Source organism: Rhinoraja longicauda, chromosome 44 (assembly GCF_053455715.1).
Source record: "Rhinoraja longicauda isolate Sanriku21f chromosome 44, sRhiLon1.1, whole genome shotgun sequence".
NCBI lineage: Eukaryota > Metazoa > Chordata > Chondrichthyes > Rajiformes > Arhynchobatidae > Rhinoraja > Rhinoraja longicauda.
The window spans coordinates 1,320,755-1,339,051 of NC_135996.1; positions in this window are offsets into that span (position 1 = coordinate 1,320,755).

The following is an 18,297-nucleotide window of genomic DNA, read 5'->3' on the forward strand; positions in this document are numbered from 1 at the left end:
CAAGTCAGTTATAAATATGTCCTTTCACCATGAAGCCTCAGTGGTGTCGAGGAACAAATGCGAATATCCACTAATTATTCTCAACCCGGGATAAGGGGATATTGTATGTACAACGGACTAATGTCTAATCACTTAATTACCTCACTGCCTATTGATAGCTGAATGAAACCTAAGCATTGCTGAATGACGCCATTACACTTTCACTTTGAAAATCTGCTTCCCTAAAACCTTCAATTATCACACAACACACATCTCAAAAGTGCATTAAATGGGCTAATATTGAACGTGTGAATCCTTTAACCCTGAATGTTTAGTGACCAACGGGAATCAATTTAACCAATCCTCTCCCGGTGTGGACTCGCAAACATTCAAATTGCACCTCACCGTGTCCTCCCTTATATATTTGAAAATAGTCTAATTATCCTTCCTCCACTACCTGTTCAAATCTAATTCATGGCAGGATATTTCCAGTGAAAACGATTTTTGGCAATTGTCTTTTATTTATTTGATTCGACTGCATACCCTCTAACTATTCAATAATCGTAAGGCAGACCTATCTCTTTTTCTCTGTGCTCCTATCGTCTAAAGACGTACAAGTATGCAGGTTAATTGGCTTGGTAAATGTTTAAAATGTCCATAGTGGATATAAAATAGTGTTAAATTGCATTTGGAATATTTTGGAGGACCAAGAACCAAGAACCAAGAACCAATGTGCGGGGATCGATGGTCGGCGCGGACCCGGTCGGCCGAAAGGGCCTGTTTCCGCGTTGTATCTGTAAACTATCGTTATTCGTTGTACTTCACTGATATATCCCCTCCGCACTTCAGCTCGTAGCCAAACAACTCTGGCCAGTCGGTCATTTCTCCTGACCTTCCTCCCTCAAATATCCATATACATCCTTCATGTAGTGCAATGATCAGAATGATACACACTCCATTCGACCGCTTTCATCAAAGGTTTTCTATTAGGGTTGACGAAACTCATGCATCATTAAGCATTTTACCAATTGCCCTGCTACCATTGGGGTAGGGTGACACGTAATATCAACCTGTCTCTGTTGCACACTACCATATTCTGATAGTTCCTGCATGTTCCTTCGGCCCATGTCGATTAACTTGCAGATTTGTGCAATTGAATTCAACTGCCAACATTTCCATTTGTCCAATACGTTGTTAGTACATGTACGTGTCATTCATTTCATATTATAAATCTGGCTATCAATTTCGACATTCCCTGCATTTTTTTAATTTGCAGATATCGATATTGACCATATATATGTACTTTAAAGTATATGTACTATTATATATATATATATATCAATATCAATATGGACAACATCTGCAGGTTAAAAGCAATTGCAGATAATGTCGAAATACCTTTATATGTATACATACACATTAATTTCTCGCTATTTACCACAACCTACTCTGGATTAATACTGCATTTAGTGGAACAACACTGTGTGCATCCGGCTCTTCAGAGAGAAGCGCCAATTATTTTGAAGTTACTAAAGGATTATTAAATCCAAAATCATCTTTCTCGCTGAATCTGCGGGATATTACATTTTTGCGCTGTCGGCATTTGTTCTCTGGTTGAATGACTTACTAAAACATAAACGGTATTTAATGCCACCCGATTCTCTGATTCCTGTTCAATGCAAATGCAAGTTGTTTCAACACATTAATTGTAGATACCGAGCCCTCCACAAACGCAGCGTTCGGAAAGTTTCGACAAGCAACGATGTGGCGATGTTAAATGAACCGGCCTCTGCTCATTCCGTTAAGGTCGGACGACGGGTTAGGTAAAACTGACAGCGAATATAAAATAAAGCCTACCAAGGCGCGGTTCACAAGGATCGGTATTATTGCAATTGTGCCTCACCTGGAACGCCAATAGCCCCAATAACAGGATAATAAATCTCTCGGATCCTCAGAATTACCGGTTTATCCATTTCTCTCAGCAGCAGTGACTGGTGTTGATTTGGACGCCACGGCTCTGTTAGGATCTCTGAGATGATGCGTTGTCATGCACCCATATTTATACAGGAGACGCACTCCAAAGGAACGGTTATAATCCTAATCATTGCTGTTGGTTACAGTTGATGGGGAAAACAAATTACGTCAGCGCGTCAGCTTCTGAAGCGAAATATGTGTTTGACTTAACACAAACATCTCCACGTGCGGGAAAAATCCAAGCTCAGACCTCTCCCGAGAGTAAAACTGAAAAGTGCCATCACACAGGACAATTCCAACAGCAATAGGTATCCTCATATCTCTTCAGTTATGACTGTTTTGTTGCTTCAGACAAAGGCTGAGTTTTGAACATTTCGTGCCTGATGGCCAGAGCCTCGGAGGCTGCACCTCAACTGGAAAATGTAGTGTATTCAATCTAATGTATTGTAATCAATCCGATCTGACCTAAATGACGATGGCATTTCCGTAGTTGAGAAGGAACCCAGCAAACAGGCGAACATGAGGAACATTAATAATTGTTCAAGGATTACTGCCTGGAAGATGCAGTGAGTGATATCAGTGGATCTCACTGTCATTCTCTATGCCAATGACATTCCTCTCTTCCAACCAACATCATCATAACGCTATTTTACCGCAGATATTTAACCATTCATTCTACACCGTTTCGTGTTCCTGATAACATTCGAACGCTCTCCCACCTTACTTCATTCGATCACCTCAAATTTTAGAGTCTATCCCCTCGCCTTCAACCTCAATAAATATCAACTGATTCAAAACCACGGCCCCTGCTCAGATCTCCCCAATTCCTGACAAACTTTTAATTTCCTTTTCACTCACATATATGGGGTCTTACATTTCTCCGATCTACATTTGAAAGCAATCTTTTTTCATCTATAAGTTCTGCTTACCCTTCCGCATCTGAACTATCCTCCACTGAGCGTTCAGGGCCCTTTCTGAAAACATGCTCCACCGGCTCACATAATGGACAACTTACGTAAACTCACACTTACGTAAACAAATGATTACGTATTCATTTATACAACAACCTGTGTTATTGCAACGGGAGGAAGGCGATGGCTTCCCCTCTGCTTCATAAATATGAGAACGTGGCCCGGGCTCACGGCTTCTTCAGTTTCAGCTACTGTCAGTGCGGAGATGCTAATTGTTTGGAAATATATTGTTTCTGCTCAAGGTAAACGGGGAACAGGTGTGCAAGGAATGCTGCTGGTGGCGATTAGACACAATTGAAATCACCATGTAACTCTGCGGGGGCAAACTGGCACTGGACACGCTGTCCACGCTGCTTCTCCTGACAGACTTCGTTTAAAACCAGCATCTGTGGTTCTTTCCAACAGACTTCAAGAGCTGCCGGGGTCAGTTAAGCAAAGGTATTGGATACACCCGCTCACTGGGTAATACCAGTGGAGAACCTTTGATCCTCAGTGAGCGTGAAGTTAAGGGCGACACGGTGGCGCAGCGGTAGAGTTGCTGCCTTACAGCGCCTGCAGCGTCGGAGACCCGGGTTCGATCCCGAATACGAGTGCTGTCTGTACGGGGTTTGTACGTTCTCTCCATGACCGCGTAGGTTTTCTCCGAGATCTTCAGTTTCCTCCCGCACTCCAAAGACCTACAGGTTTGTATGTGAATTGGCTTGATGTATGTGTGAATGTCCGCAGTGTGTGTAAGGTAGTGTTAATGTGCAGGGTCAGCGCGGACTCGCTAAACTAAACTAAACTAAACTCGGCGAAACTAAACTAAACTAGAATATGCAGAATGCAGAAGGGGACTTAAAACAATCCACTATTTGTCGATGATACATGGCCATTAATTCGTTGCAGTAACTTTACCGGCGTTATTCTTGTCTTTATTCGACACGACAATTGGCACGACAATTCTCTGAAAGATCCACTACCGTGGACTCTAGCTTAATGTGGGACGATGACATCAGGTTCTTGTACGGTTGTGCATTCTTATTTCGTGTTCGGTGGTATGACGTGACCGAAAGCGCTCTTATCTGTTCCGGACTGCGACTTTGTGTTTATTAAAATGCAAGTTTATGACCTTGAGTGAAATATTTTCCCGTTTTCTCTATATCGAAAAATAAGAGAATATTTTAAGATAAAACAAGTTTCTTCGCTGTTTTTGCTTCTTTCTTTGGTTTACACATTATTGATCATTAGCATCAGCACGTTAATTCCAATTGCTATAGTTAGTCGTGTCAGGGAAATATGTTTCATAAATTAAACAGTATCAAGGGAGATCTACTAAGAAGCTTGAATCGTGCGATGTTGAGTGCGGAACTTGAACTTGATATGCAACGATTGGCCCATGGAATTCATTCCACTGGGCAACAGTGATCAGAAATTAGATGAAATGACATAATGGAATGCAAATCAGAGAGATACGCTGACAGGGTACATAATAAATGTTTATTCAGGTATGTACGGGGGAGGGCAGAGGTTTGATGTGAGGAGTAAGAGGTTTAGAGGGGATGTTTAGAGAAGAATGTTTTCACCCAGACAGTAGTTGCAATGCGAAATGCACTTTCTAATAATGTTGTGGCGGCAAGTTAATTTCCAAACGTCGGAGAAGCGTCCAGCCGAGCGCTTGAATGGCCAAGCCGCAGTTGGTTGTTGATCACGAGCTAATCAGGTGGAATTATTGACGACAGGTACGTGATGGAATAGTGGACATGAAGTTCGATGGGCTTTTTCCTGTTCTGTAGGACTAATTTATTGTGTGACTCTGCGCAATTTGAGGGATCATCTAAAGAGAACTTGGTGAAGCGGGGGCAGAGGCCAATAGTCAGATTCGTCAGAAATTAGATGAAATGACATAATGGAATGCAAATCAGAGAGATACGCTGACAGGGTTCAAAGAAACCACCATCATACCTGTGCCCAAGAAGTCTTCTCCATCCTGCTTCAACGACTACCGCCCTGTAGCGCTGACTTCAACCATCATGAAGTGCTTCGAGAGGCTGGTCATGAAGCAGATCAGATCCAACCTCCCCCCCTCCCTGGACCCGTTTCAGTTTGCATATCGAGCTAAGCGGTCCACTGAGGATGCCATCTCCTCTGCTTTACACCCAGCCCTCACCCACTTGGACACTAAAAACTCATATGTTAGGATGCTGTTCATAGACTTTAGCTCAGCATTTAACACCATCATCCCCCAGCAGCTGGTTTGTAAACTAACAAATCTGGGCCTCAGCCCCCTTCTCTGCAACTGGCTGCTGGACTTCCTCACTGCCAGACCCCAGTCCGTACGGGTCGGCAGCAACACATCGGACACCATCACGCTGAGTACGGGTGCCCCACAAGGATGTGTGCTAAGCCCCCTGCTCTTCACCTTGCTGACCCACGACTGCACACCCACCTACAGCTCCAACCACTTCGTCAAGTTTGCGGATGACACAACAGTGGTGGGTCTCATCAGCAACAACGACGAGACCCACTACAGGAAGGAGGTGGACCAGCTGGCCGCGTGGTGCACAGACAACAATCTCTTCCTGAATGTGGAGAAAACAAAGGAGATTGTTGTCGACTTCAGGAGAACGCACACCCAACACCCCCACCCACTGACCATCAATGGTGCTGCTGTGGAGCAGGTGAGCAGCACCAAATTTCTGGGGGTGAACATCACCGAGGATCTCTCCTGGAGCAACAACATCACGTCCATCGCCAAGAAAGCCCAGCAGCGCCTCTACTTCCTCCGCAAACTGAAGAGAGCGGGAGCCCCCACACCCATCATGTACACTTTTTACCGAGGTGCCATCGAGAGCATCCTCAGCAGCTGCATCACTGTGTGGTTCGGAAGCTGCACAGCCTCCAGCCGTAAGACCCTGCAGCGCATAGTGAACACTGCTGAGAGGATCACTGGCGCCTCACTCCCAACACTCCTGGTCCTTTACACCACCCGCCTCACCCGCAAAGCATTGAGCATTGTGGGTGACCCCTCCCACCCCTCCAACAACCTCTTCACCCTCCTGCCTTCAGGGAGAAGTTTTCGCAGCCTGAGGTCAAGCACCACCCGACTAAAGAACAGTTTTTTCCACCAGGCTGTCAGGATGCTGAACTCTCTCCCCTCCCTTCCTCCTCTCTCCCCTGCCCCTATGGGACCTGGACTTTAACACCCCACACACACGCACATCCAGCACCAGACACTTTTTTTTAAAAAAATTGAAGTGACTATATTTTATATTTTATGTTTTATGTTGATTGTTGTTTGCTGTGCCTTTTGTTTTATGCACTTTGTTCCTCGGGATTGTGGGAAACGGTATTTCGATTTTCTGTCTGTGTGAACTGGCTGAGGATTGACAATAAAATTGACTTTGACTTGACTTTGACTTTGATGATGGGCGGAGCTCAAATGTTAAAGGGAAAACTTAAATCACAGTATTTTGATCCGGTGAAAAGAGGCTATTGATGGATAGTTATTTGCAATAAGTAATAGGAGCGGAATTAGACCATTGGACCCAAATAATCTTATCTATCTCTCCCTCCATACCCCATTCTCCTGCCTTCTTTACTTAACCCAGGACACATGTACTTGTGGCGGCTCCCAAGGGTCAGGCCACTGCACGTTAGTGGTTCGTCGGCTGACGCTCTTTGTGTTCACGAGGCAAACAGTGCACTCCGGATATCGACAGAAGCAGACCACTGCACCAGATCCACAGAGAGTCGCCACATTTCACCAGCTTTACCGGGGACATGTGAAATACTGACCATGTTCAACAAAGATCTGGGCAAATTTAGGTAACTTTCGGTGCTGTCAAAATCAATGAATACCGATCAAAGTGTAGCGAATATTATGAAAGTGGAATAAGGTAGAACTGGTGAACGGTTGATCGATGGACTAATTAGACCGAGAGCCAGTTTCCATGCGGTATCTTTCAATCAGTCCATTCAATCTATCGATCATTCATCCCTTCCCCCTCCTCAGGAGATTGTTCTGTGGGAAAAGAAGAACCAATCTGATAATAATGTTGAACCAGTGGCGATCCAAGCGCTTGAGACCGTGTGAGCGGAACACTTGACGGAGCTTAGGGTTGATCGGGGTGGAGACGTCCGGAGATTTCAAGGGGTAGTCATGTGCTGCCTCACGACCCCGTTTCTCGGAGATTGAAACTATCAGGTTTAATTATTTCTTGATGTTAAACAGAGGGAGACAAATCTCAGAAACCTATGGTACAATCCAGTGACTATTGATGATGAACCGGATAGGCAGAGTCTCTCAGCTGATGTTTTTGCCCACAGCACACTCGTCATCGTCCAGAATCCAGTAGTAAGTCCGTACGTCTGCAGGACTCTTTAGTTCTGTATGACAAGCTGGCCTTTTAAACGCTCAGTCGGCGGTCATTGACATAAATTAGATATCTTCAAGTGTTAAGGAGTATTTATTTGTCAAACGTTAAGATGGCACGGCCGAGCCCAGTCGCCGTCGCGGTATCTCCGCGGAGACTGCGTTTTTTTAACTTGTATGTTCATTTTTTATTTATTTTTAAGTACTTACACACTAACACTAATAACGGTACGACCGGAAAACTCTCGTACAACTAAACTTTAGCGTAACCGAAGGCTTATTAGACACTGTACTCACCGATCCAGCGTGGCCGACAGAGATGAAAAGAGCGCGCCGCGGCAACAACAATGGGAGCGCGGCTCCGAGAAACAGTCCGAGAAAACATCGAGGAAAGAAGGGGGGGGGATTGGGAATAGGCTGAGAGCCCAAGCCTTCCGTCCACCTCTGCCCAGCATCCTGTTGGCGAACGTCCAGTCCCTGGAGAACAAGCTGGATGACCTCAGGGCAAGGATCGGATTCCAGCGGGACATAAAAGACTGCAACTTCTTCTGTCTGACCGAGACATGGCTGACTCAGCTGGGGCCGGATCAGGTGATCTGCCCAACCGAGTCCTTCACTGTTTTCCGTGCGGACAGAACGGAAGAATCCGGGAAAACCAAGGGTGGAGGAGTTTGCTTCATGACCAACAATAACTGGTGCAACCCTCGGAATATTAAGACGCTTTCTCGTTCCTCCTCGCCGGACCTGGAGCATCTGACTATCTATTGCCGTCCATTTTACCTTCCCCGGGAGTTCAGCTCCGTCTATATTCCACCGCATGCGGACACCGACATGGCACTGTCCGCCCTGCACGATGTGTTGTGTCGACACCAAAACAAGATCCTGATGCGGCTGTGGTGGTGGCTGGAGATTTCAATAGGGCAAATTTCAAAAAGGTCATGCCTAACTTCTGCCAACTTCACGTGTGTCACCAGGGAGGAAAGAACTTTGGACCACTGCTAAAAGCCGTTCAGGAAAGGCTATAAGGCCGTTTCTCTCCCTCCTTTTGGAGAATCTGACCACGCTGCCATTTGCCTGCTGCCGTAGTATAAACAACGGATAGTACGGGAAACGACAGTGACGAGGGACGTAAAGCGTCTGACCATTCAGAGGCCATGCTGCAAGATGCACTGAGCGATGTCGGCTGGAATATGTTCCAAGCAAGTTCTAGAGACATCAGTGAGTTTGCGGAAGTAGTTACCGACTTCATTGCAACAATAGCCTATAACATCATCCCCAAGGTAAGGGTTAGGATAATTTCTAATCAAAAACCCTGGGTGGACAGGTCTATTCGCGTTGCCTTGAATGCTCGCACCGCTGCTTACAACTCTGGCATGGCATCCGGCAATATGGATGACTACAAGGTACCGTCTGCGAAGGGTTATGAAGGACGCAAAAAGGAGGTACAGGGACAGGATAGAGTCGCAGATGGAGCAGCAGGACACCAGACGCCATTGGCAGGGCGTACGGACTATAATTAACTACCCATGCAGCCCCCCCTCAACCGGACGTGCCGGTTCCTCCTTAGCTGATGACTGTCCGAACACATCCACGGATGATGCGGTCTCCCAGGTTCTGCACACCGCTCTCTCTCATCTGGACAGCCAGAAGGGGGGGCTATGTGAGGTCGCTGTTCATTGATTTTAGTTCAGCTTTCAATACAATAGTCCCCACCAGACTTGCTGAGAAGCTGCTGAAACTGGGGCTTAACACTCCCCTGTGTGCCTGGGTCCTGGACTTTCTCACCGCCAGGCCCCAAGTGGTCAGGATGGGAAAACACACATCTAACCCCCTCTCCCTAAACACAGGATCCCGCCAGGTTTGCGTGCTTAGCCCCCTACTGTACTCCCTATACACACATGACTGTGTGGCCAGGTGCAGCTCCAACTCCATCATCAAGTTTGCTGATGACACTGAGGTGGTGGGCCTGATCTCCGATAACGATGAGAAGACCTACCGGGAGGAGTTGGCTGATCTGGCACTCTGGTGTCAGGACAGCAGCCTAGTCTTGAATGTCACAAAAACTAAGGAGCTGATTGTGGACTTTAGAAGGGCTCAACATCCGAGGACGTACAAGCCACTGGAGATAAATGGGATTACAATGGATAGGGTGAGCAGCTTTAAATACCTGGGAGTCAACATCACAGAGGATCTGACATGGACAACACACATTGCTGCACTGGTGAGTAAGGCAAGGCAGCGCCTTTACCACCTCAGACAGCTGAGGAAATACAGAGTCTCTCTGAGGATTCTTCATTGTTTCTACTCTGGGACTGTAGGAAGCATCCGGAATCTTGGAATCATCCTTGATCAAACCCTCTCCTTCGACAAACACATCAAACACATCACAAAGACAGCCTTCTTCCACCTCAAAAACATTGCCCGTCTCCGTCCATCCCTCTCCTCCACAGCTGCAGAAACCCTCATCCACGCCTTCATCACCTCCCGTCTGGACTACTGCAACAGCCTCCTCTATGGCGCACCCTCAAAAATCATCAATAAACTTCAATACATTCAAAACTCCGCTGCCCGTCTACTCACACACACCTCGATCCGTGACCATATCACCCCCGTCCTTTATAAATTCCACTGGCTCCCCATCCCCCAGAGAATCCAGTACAAAATCCTCATAACCTACAAAGCCCTCCATAACCTGGCCCCATCCTACCTGACCGACCTCCTCCACAGGCACACTCCCACCTGCACCCTCCGCTCTGCCGCTGCCAATCTCCTATCCCCCCACATCCGGACTAAACTCAGATCCTGGGGGGACAGGGCTTTCTCCATCGCTGCTCCCACCCTATGGAACTCACTACCCCAAACCGTTAGAGACTCCCCCACACTCACCACATTCAAAACATCGCTGAAGTCTCACCTGTTCAGTACTGCCTTCAACCACTGAAGGTCACCTCACCTACTGTCTCCTTTCTCTGTTCATTTATTTATTTACTTATTTATCTATTTATTAATTTCCCTATGTTCTCAAAATCTCTGTAAAGCGTCTTTGAGTATATGAAAAGCGCTATATAAATAAAATATTATTATTATTATTATTATTATTGTCCAGCAACATCTCAATCTCGTTTGGGAACAGCTCTGCCCAGGACAGGAAGGGTCTGCGGAGAGTAGTGCGTTCAGCTGAAAGCACTATGGGAACTACACTCCCCCCCCTGCAGGTCCTATACATCAGGAGGTGCAGATCCAGAGCCCGCAACATTATGGGGGACCCCTACCACCCCAGCAACGGACTGTTCCAGCTGCTCCGGTCAGGCAAACGCCTCCGCTGTCACGCTGTTAAAACAGAGAGGATGAGACAGAATTTCTTCCCAGATCCCACGCTGGAGGCAGGAAATATGTTCCCGATGTTGGGGGAGTCCAGAACCAGGGTCAACAGTTTAAGAATAAGGGGCAGGCCATTTAGAACGGAGATGAGGAAGAACTTTTTCACCCAGAGAGTTGTGAACCTGTGGGATTCTCTGCCTGAGAAGGCAGTGGAGGCCAATTTTCTGGATGCTTTCAAGAGAGAGTTAGATAGAGCTCTTAAAGATAGTGGAGGCAAGGGATGTGGGGAGAAGGCAGGAACAGGGTACTGATTGTGGATGATCAGCCATGATCAGCCATGATCACAGTTGCCTTGTGATATTTTTTCACATCGTTCTTAATGCCCTTCTCCTTTATTGTATCCTTATGACCGAATCCCTGATACTTTCATGTGTAAGTCTCTACTAATAGAACACAGAATTGTAGACCAACTTCGCAACGTGGTCTCACAGTTTTGGTGTCGCTTGCTCCCACGTTTACAGTTCCCTCTTCCTCTGCAGCCATTTATTGTAAGTTGACTCTCTGCATTATTGCTGCCCATACGCAACTCCGCAATTTTTTACTTCACCTGGTTTTCGTCTGGTTATGCGGAATCCGATTTATACCCTGTCGAAATTCCCACTCAACACTTCCCCATTGGCAATACGAAAACATTCGTCTTTGCCAAATGTAGAAATAAAGTCTGACTCACAAATGTCCCCATTATTAATATAGATGAAGACAAGTAGTGTCCCCCCTCCCCCCCCCACCCCAACACCGATCTCCCGGGAAGTTGGGGACTCTCCTTTTCTTCAACTGTAATAATATATCTATATTCACACATAGATTTAGGTTTAAGTTTATTATCAGAATGTCGACCAAGGAACAATGGAAAGCTGTGTTTTGCATGTTATCCAAACAGATTAGATAAACTATGCATAAACACAATCAAGTGAAACTCAAGTATAATAGGTAAAGAGTGGGGAATATAGATTTCAGCATAGAAGCGCCTTAGTTCCAAAGAATAAATCTACTATCAACGATGGGATTGCGGGGGCTCGAACTCTACCCTGGCTCATGGAAGGATCATTCAGAAACCTGATATCAGAAGGGATTAAACTGTTCCCTAACCTGGCGGTGCGCGGTTGCAAGTTTCAAAACATTCTCCCCACCGGGATCATGGATAAGAAGAAATGGCCGAGGTGGGACATGCCTTTGATTATTTTGGCTGCTTTTTCAAGGCAGTGTGAAATGTAAATGGATGTAATGCTGGGGAGTCCGGTAGTGTGATGGAGTGGGCTATATCTACAACTCACTGCAATTTCTTGCTCTCATGGGCAGAAGTGTTTACAAACCACGCTGAGATGCAACCTGACAAGACGCACTCAATTGTGCATTTGCAAAAAGTTCAAAGAGTCACTGGAGCCATGCTGAACTGTCCGGTCTGTTCGGGTAATTGAGGCGTTGATGTGCCTTCCTGGCTTCAATGTGTTGGTCCACGACAGATGGTAGTTAATATTAACATCAGGGGGATCAAGGTCCCAACCATGTCCACGTACACCATTGATGCTGTTTGGGCTTTGTACTCCACCTTGCTTCCTAAAGTCAATAACGAGCTTATTTGTCTACCTTCCATTGAGCGAGATGATATCGTCCCGGCACATTCTTTATCTCCCTCCTCTACTCCGTCTCGTCGTTTTTGATGACTCGGCCCACCTCAGAGGTGTCGTCTGCAAATGTGTAGACGGAGAAGAGCTGAATCTGTCCGCACAGTCGCGAGCGTATCGGAAGTAAAGTAGAGGACTGAGAACGCATCCTATGGTCTATTGGTGTGGAGAATCATCGTGGAGGACATGTTGTCTGAAGAAAGGCATCGACCCGAAATTTCACCCATTATTCCTTCTCTCCACAGATGCTGCCTGACAGCGAACATTTTGTGTCTATCTTCGGTTTAAACAGCGGAAGTATTCGCATGTAAATGCATTACACAATCTATTTGTTTAGGAGCCTACAACTAATATGTTCTAATTGCCCCGCTGGACATTTGCAAACACATAAATTTTGAACACATTGGAACTGTCACGGACTCAAACCCGTCGCTGGTAGATTAGTCATCAGTTCACATGGAAAATGCATGGACCGGCAGTTGGTCTGGTGTACGCTATCTACTATCCTTTCCTTGCAGCCATTGGTGTTCCACGTAAGAAATTCATTTGTTGGTAGTGCCGGCGATCTCCTAAAGTAATTTTCTGCAGTTTATGATCAATGTAGTGATAGAGGTTCGCGTATTAATAGAATCAATTAACGCGGGATCAGTGCACCAAACTGGCGCAGAGTTGATATATTTGAAAGGAGCCGACACGGTGGACAAAGTAGCCCAAAACTCCTTAATTCTCAGTCAATGTTCTTCCTGATTTGTTAGACTATCTTTCCTTTGTACCTGTGATTGTACGCAAATATTTGCAACTGTGCTCACATGTTTTTATGTAAAATAATTATGAGCGATCTCGTTTGTTTATCTGGATGTCTGGACACCGTTTAATCCGGCAATAAATGCTGTTCTGATATTTTGTTTTAAATTGTCACAGAATTGACAGAAAATAATTCTATTGAGTCCAACAATTAAAACGTCTTATCTTATTCGTGTATTAATGAATATTACATCGCAAAATGCATTCAAGCTTATATAAGCTTATGAAATACGGTAATGCACTTTTACCGTTGCTTTCCTTTAAATTTAACAAGAGATTACTGATCTAAACGGAATCGGGATGAAAACCATTTATTAGAAAATTCCGAGCTGCTTGTCTATGCTGAGAAGGAAATGTGATACATTCACAGTGTAGACAATATGTAGACAATAGGTGCAGGAGGAGGCCATTCGGCCCTTCGAGCCAGCACCGCCATTCAATGTGATCATGGCTGATCATTCTCAATCAGTACCCCGTTCCTGCTTTCTCCCCATACCCCCTGACTCCGCTATCCTTAAGAGCTCTATCTAGCTCTCTCTTGAATGTACTAGCTCTCTCTTGAATGTATGTCCGTATTCAATACGATTTCACTTATTCAATTATATTATATGAATTACGCATTTTACCAAGCCTTCCGCTGACACGAGAGTGTTTTCATTGTCTTGTTGTCAATTGAACCACAGTTTGCAGCATTTCATCCATGAATGAGAACAATACGCTATATTACCCCCTAAGCTGAAATTGAGAATATGGGCTGAATTCGGAGGTATTTGTATTAACATTTGTTATGCTGGGGGAGTGTGAATACGTTCAATGTACCATATATACTATAAATAATTTTATGTGGCGCAGGAGGATGAGGGGGAGGCGGGTCTTGTAGAGATGTACAAAATCATGCGAGGAATAGATCGGGTAGATGCACAGAGTCTCTTGCCCAGAGTAGGGGAATCGTGGACCAGAGGACATAGGTTCACGGCGAAAGGGAAAAGATTTAATAGGAATCCATGGGGTAACGTTTTAACAAAAAGGGTGGTGGGTGCATGGACAAGCTGCCAGAGGAGAGAGTTGAGGCTGGGACTATCCCATCGTTTAAGAAACAGTTAAACAGGTACATGGATAGGACAGGATTGGAGGGACATAAACTAAGCCCATGCAAGTGGAACCAGTGCAGGTAGGACATTGTTGGCCGGTGTGGGCAATTTGGGCCGAAGGGCCTGTTTCCACACTGTTTCACTCTGTGACTCTGTGACTCTCTAACTCTGTCATATTAAGCTAATTTCTCCAACGATAACAAGTGTGTGATGACATGGAGGAAAACTAATTCTGATTTGTGCCATTGCATGTGATATAACATCACATTATGCCGCATCATTTACACAATGGAGTACATATAGTGGACCTATTTTGCATAATGGGAATGCGGTACCAACCTTTGCATATGACTAGAAACTGCTCGGCGCATTGCGTGGTTTACTTTAAATTACTTCGATTAAATAAGGGAATCACAGGATTTAATGACGAAAACGTTTATTTTATTAATGGCCAAATTGTCTTTGCGCCGAACTGACGATTTGAAGCAACCATTGGCTAACATGGTTTAATCATCAAAACCTGATACTCCACATATTTTCTTATACTACTTATTGCTCCACTTATTTTCTTATAGTACTTGTTGCTCCACCCCAACCTGCTGAGTTACTCCAGTTATTTTGTGAATAAATCGATTTGTACCAGCATCTGCAGTTATTTTCTTATAAAACCTGATACTCTTGTGTCTTGTGACACAGATAAAACTATAGACAAATGACTCCCTGTCAATTATGCAGTTCTAAGTGCAGGTTTTTGACATTCGTACAGTGCAAGCGCTAGCGACAGTGTACAATTCACAGTGAAACCGAAACGTGTTCTTGAATGGGTCCTATGTTTGTGACTCGAAAGAGATTATAATTGAACAATTGATGAAATACGCAAAAATAACAAGATGTGTTCGTTGTAGAATGGTTTCTCTATTCCCGCAAGTATTGTGAATGTTCTGCACTTTCTCCCACACGTTGTCTCTTTTGTTTTATTTCTGAACAGCGAACTTGGCAGCAATTGTGATCCTGTTGCGTGGAAGATGCGGACTCTCCAAATGCATCACATACTACCTGGTCGGAATGGCAGTGACGGATCTCCTTCTGATTATTAGCGCCGTGATATTGAACCGAATAGCAGGGATCTTTTTCATTGATAGTTTTCTCTCCACTACCCCCGCTTGCAGTGTCGGCACTGTGCTGATCTACGCCAGTAGAGATTGCTCTGTTTGGCTGACGGTCGCTTTCACCTTCGATCGTTTTGTCGCCATTTGCTGCCTGGAGCTGAAAACAAGGTACTGCACCGAGAAAACAGCGGCTGTGGTTATAGCTGCTGTCTGTGTCCTGGCATATTTAAAAAACATTCCATTTTACTTTACATACCAACCCTTGTACATTCTCGGCAGTGTGTCCTGGTTCTGTGAAATTAAACTAAGCTACTACACGTCACCTGCTGGATCATATTTTAACACCGTGCGCCTCTTTCTGTCTGATTCTGCTGCTCAACGTGCTGACAGTCAGGCACGTTTTGGTAGCCAGCAGAGTCGGCAGGGGCCTTTGCGGTAACAGGAACGACCCCAATCACAGAGACACGGAAATGGCAAACCGCAGAAAGTCCATTATTTTACTGTTCGCCATATCCGCAAGTTTCCTACTGCTGTGGATGACATATGTGGCACATTTTCTTTACGTTCGAATTGTCGGCGATTCTTATTTCACTGGATTTGATTTCGATGACATGCGATTCCTTCTACAAGAAAGTACAAACATGCTTCAGCTCCTCAGCTCCTGCACCAACACCTTTATTTATGCAGTGACTCAGACCAACTTTAGGAAAGAACTGAAGGATGCGGCGACATATCCCCTAACATTAATTTTGAACTGTTTTATGAGATACAAATAAACGCGTTCGGGGTATGAAGTGGCTTCCGGTCGCCCCGGAGCAGATTTCATCGGCGACACAAGCGCAGCCTCGGCGATTGTCCAGCGAAAACCTCTCTAATCTCCCGGTTGCTCAACACTTTAACTTCCCCACCCATTCCCACGCTGATCTTTCTGTCCTGCGCCTCCTCCATTGTCAGAGTGAGGCCCAACGTAAATTGGAGGAGCAGCACCTCATATTTCGCTTTGGTCGCTCACACCCCAGCGGTATGAACACTGAATTCTCTAACTTCAAGCAGCCCTTACTTTCACTCTCTCTCCATCCCCTCCCCCTTCCCTGTTCTCCGACCAGTCTTACTGTCTCCGACTACATTTTATCTCTGTACCGCCCACTCCCTTGACATCAGTCTGAAGAAGAGTCTCGACCCGAAACGTCACGCCAATGAAAACTTCTCTCCAGAGATGCTGCCTGTCCCGCTGAGGTACTCCAGCATTTTGGATCCATCTTGGATTTCATTCTTGTTTGACCAGCTCTTGGCCGTGCATTTGCTTAGTGCACCATCTCGTGTCGCAAGCCACGTTTCCGAAACCTTTGACCAACCTGAAGAAGGTTCTTTAAAAGCAATGATTCATTTATTTTATACCATTACTCTCCCGACGTCGCGGTACGGCTCACGTGTGGTAACCCTTGCAATAAACCAAACAAATATCGGCCACTCAGGCTGCTTATTTTTAATTGTCAGCCTCCCGATGCTGGGTTGAGTAATGAAGTCTTCAAGTTATATATCACGGAAACAGGCCTTTCGGCCCAGATCGCGCGTGGTGACCAAGATGCCCAGACTAAACCAGTCCCATTTAGCCGCGTGTGCACATATCCCTCCAAACCGTTCCTATTTAGGTACTTGCCTAATGATTTTCAAATGCTGTTCTAGTACCTGCCTCAGCTACCTCCTCTAGCAACTCGTTACATATATACCCATATGTATGTCACCTCTCACCTCAAACTCATGTCCTCTCGTTCTTGATTCCCTTACCCTGAACGAATTAATCTGTGTTTTAACAATCTGTTCATTGCGATGAAGGAATAATACAGTCAAAAACAGCGGCGAAGATCAAAATCTCCATCCGCGCAAAATTCAGGGAAACGTAAGCACATCACATGAACGACACTTTAACGCAATAAACCATTTCCCTGCGAGCGGAATCGAAATTGTCACATTTAATCATTATCGAACTGTGGTGTCGGGATGCCTGTTTCGCGGGTGCAAACCAATTTAGCGGGTCTGTTTCAGAAGAATTATTTAGACAAATTTACAACTGAACATTTCGTTTGCGTACTAAAATGTAGGTACATAAAAGGAGTGGATTTTATTTTCTGTTGACTAGATCTATCTAAATATATCTATCTATAAGGTTAGAGCTATCTATATAACTAATATGGCAGAGGTTAGGAATCAATGAAGGGAAACAGAGGGCCCTAAAATGAGGGCAGAAGCAAAAGGTAGAAGGGAGAAAAGTAAATGTGGAAGGCAGAGAGATGAATGGCAAAAATCAAAAAGGCGCACATAACATCATAATTCTACAATGGTTAACAATGTTAAAACAACCCCGAACGCTATGTGCCTTAATGCAAGGATCATTCTTAACAATTGAATCCGCAGTGATGAATTGAATGCGCAGTTCGTTGTAAACGGATATGATATGGTTGCGATTACGGAGACATGGCTCCAGGGTGACCAAGGCTTGGAGCTCAACATGCAGCATTCAATATTCAGGATGGATAGAGAAAAAAGAAGAGTGGGTGATTAAACGGGAGTTAGTGCAATATTAAGGAGAGATATTAGCTGTATGGGTAGAACTGCGAAATAGCCAAGGGCAGAAAACGCTTGTTGGAGTTATGTGCAGACCACGAAACAGCAGTAGTGTGGTTGGGGAAAGCATCAAACAGGAAATTATGGATGTGTGTAGCAAAGGCACAGCAGTTATCATGGGTGACTTTAACCTACAAATAGACTGGGCTAACCAAATTGGTAACGACACCGAGGGAGCATTTCCTGGAGTGTGTACGGGATGGTTTTCTAACCCAATATGAAGAGGAACCAACCAGAGGGCAGGCCATCCTAGACTGGGTATTTTATAATGAGGAAGGATGGGTAAGGAAACGTGTGCAAAGCCCCTTGGGCAACAGTGACCATAATATGGTAGAGTTCTGCAAGAAAATGGAGAGTAACACCGTTAATTCAGAGACAATGGTC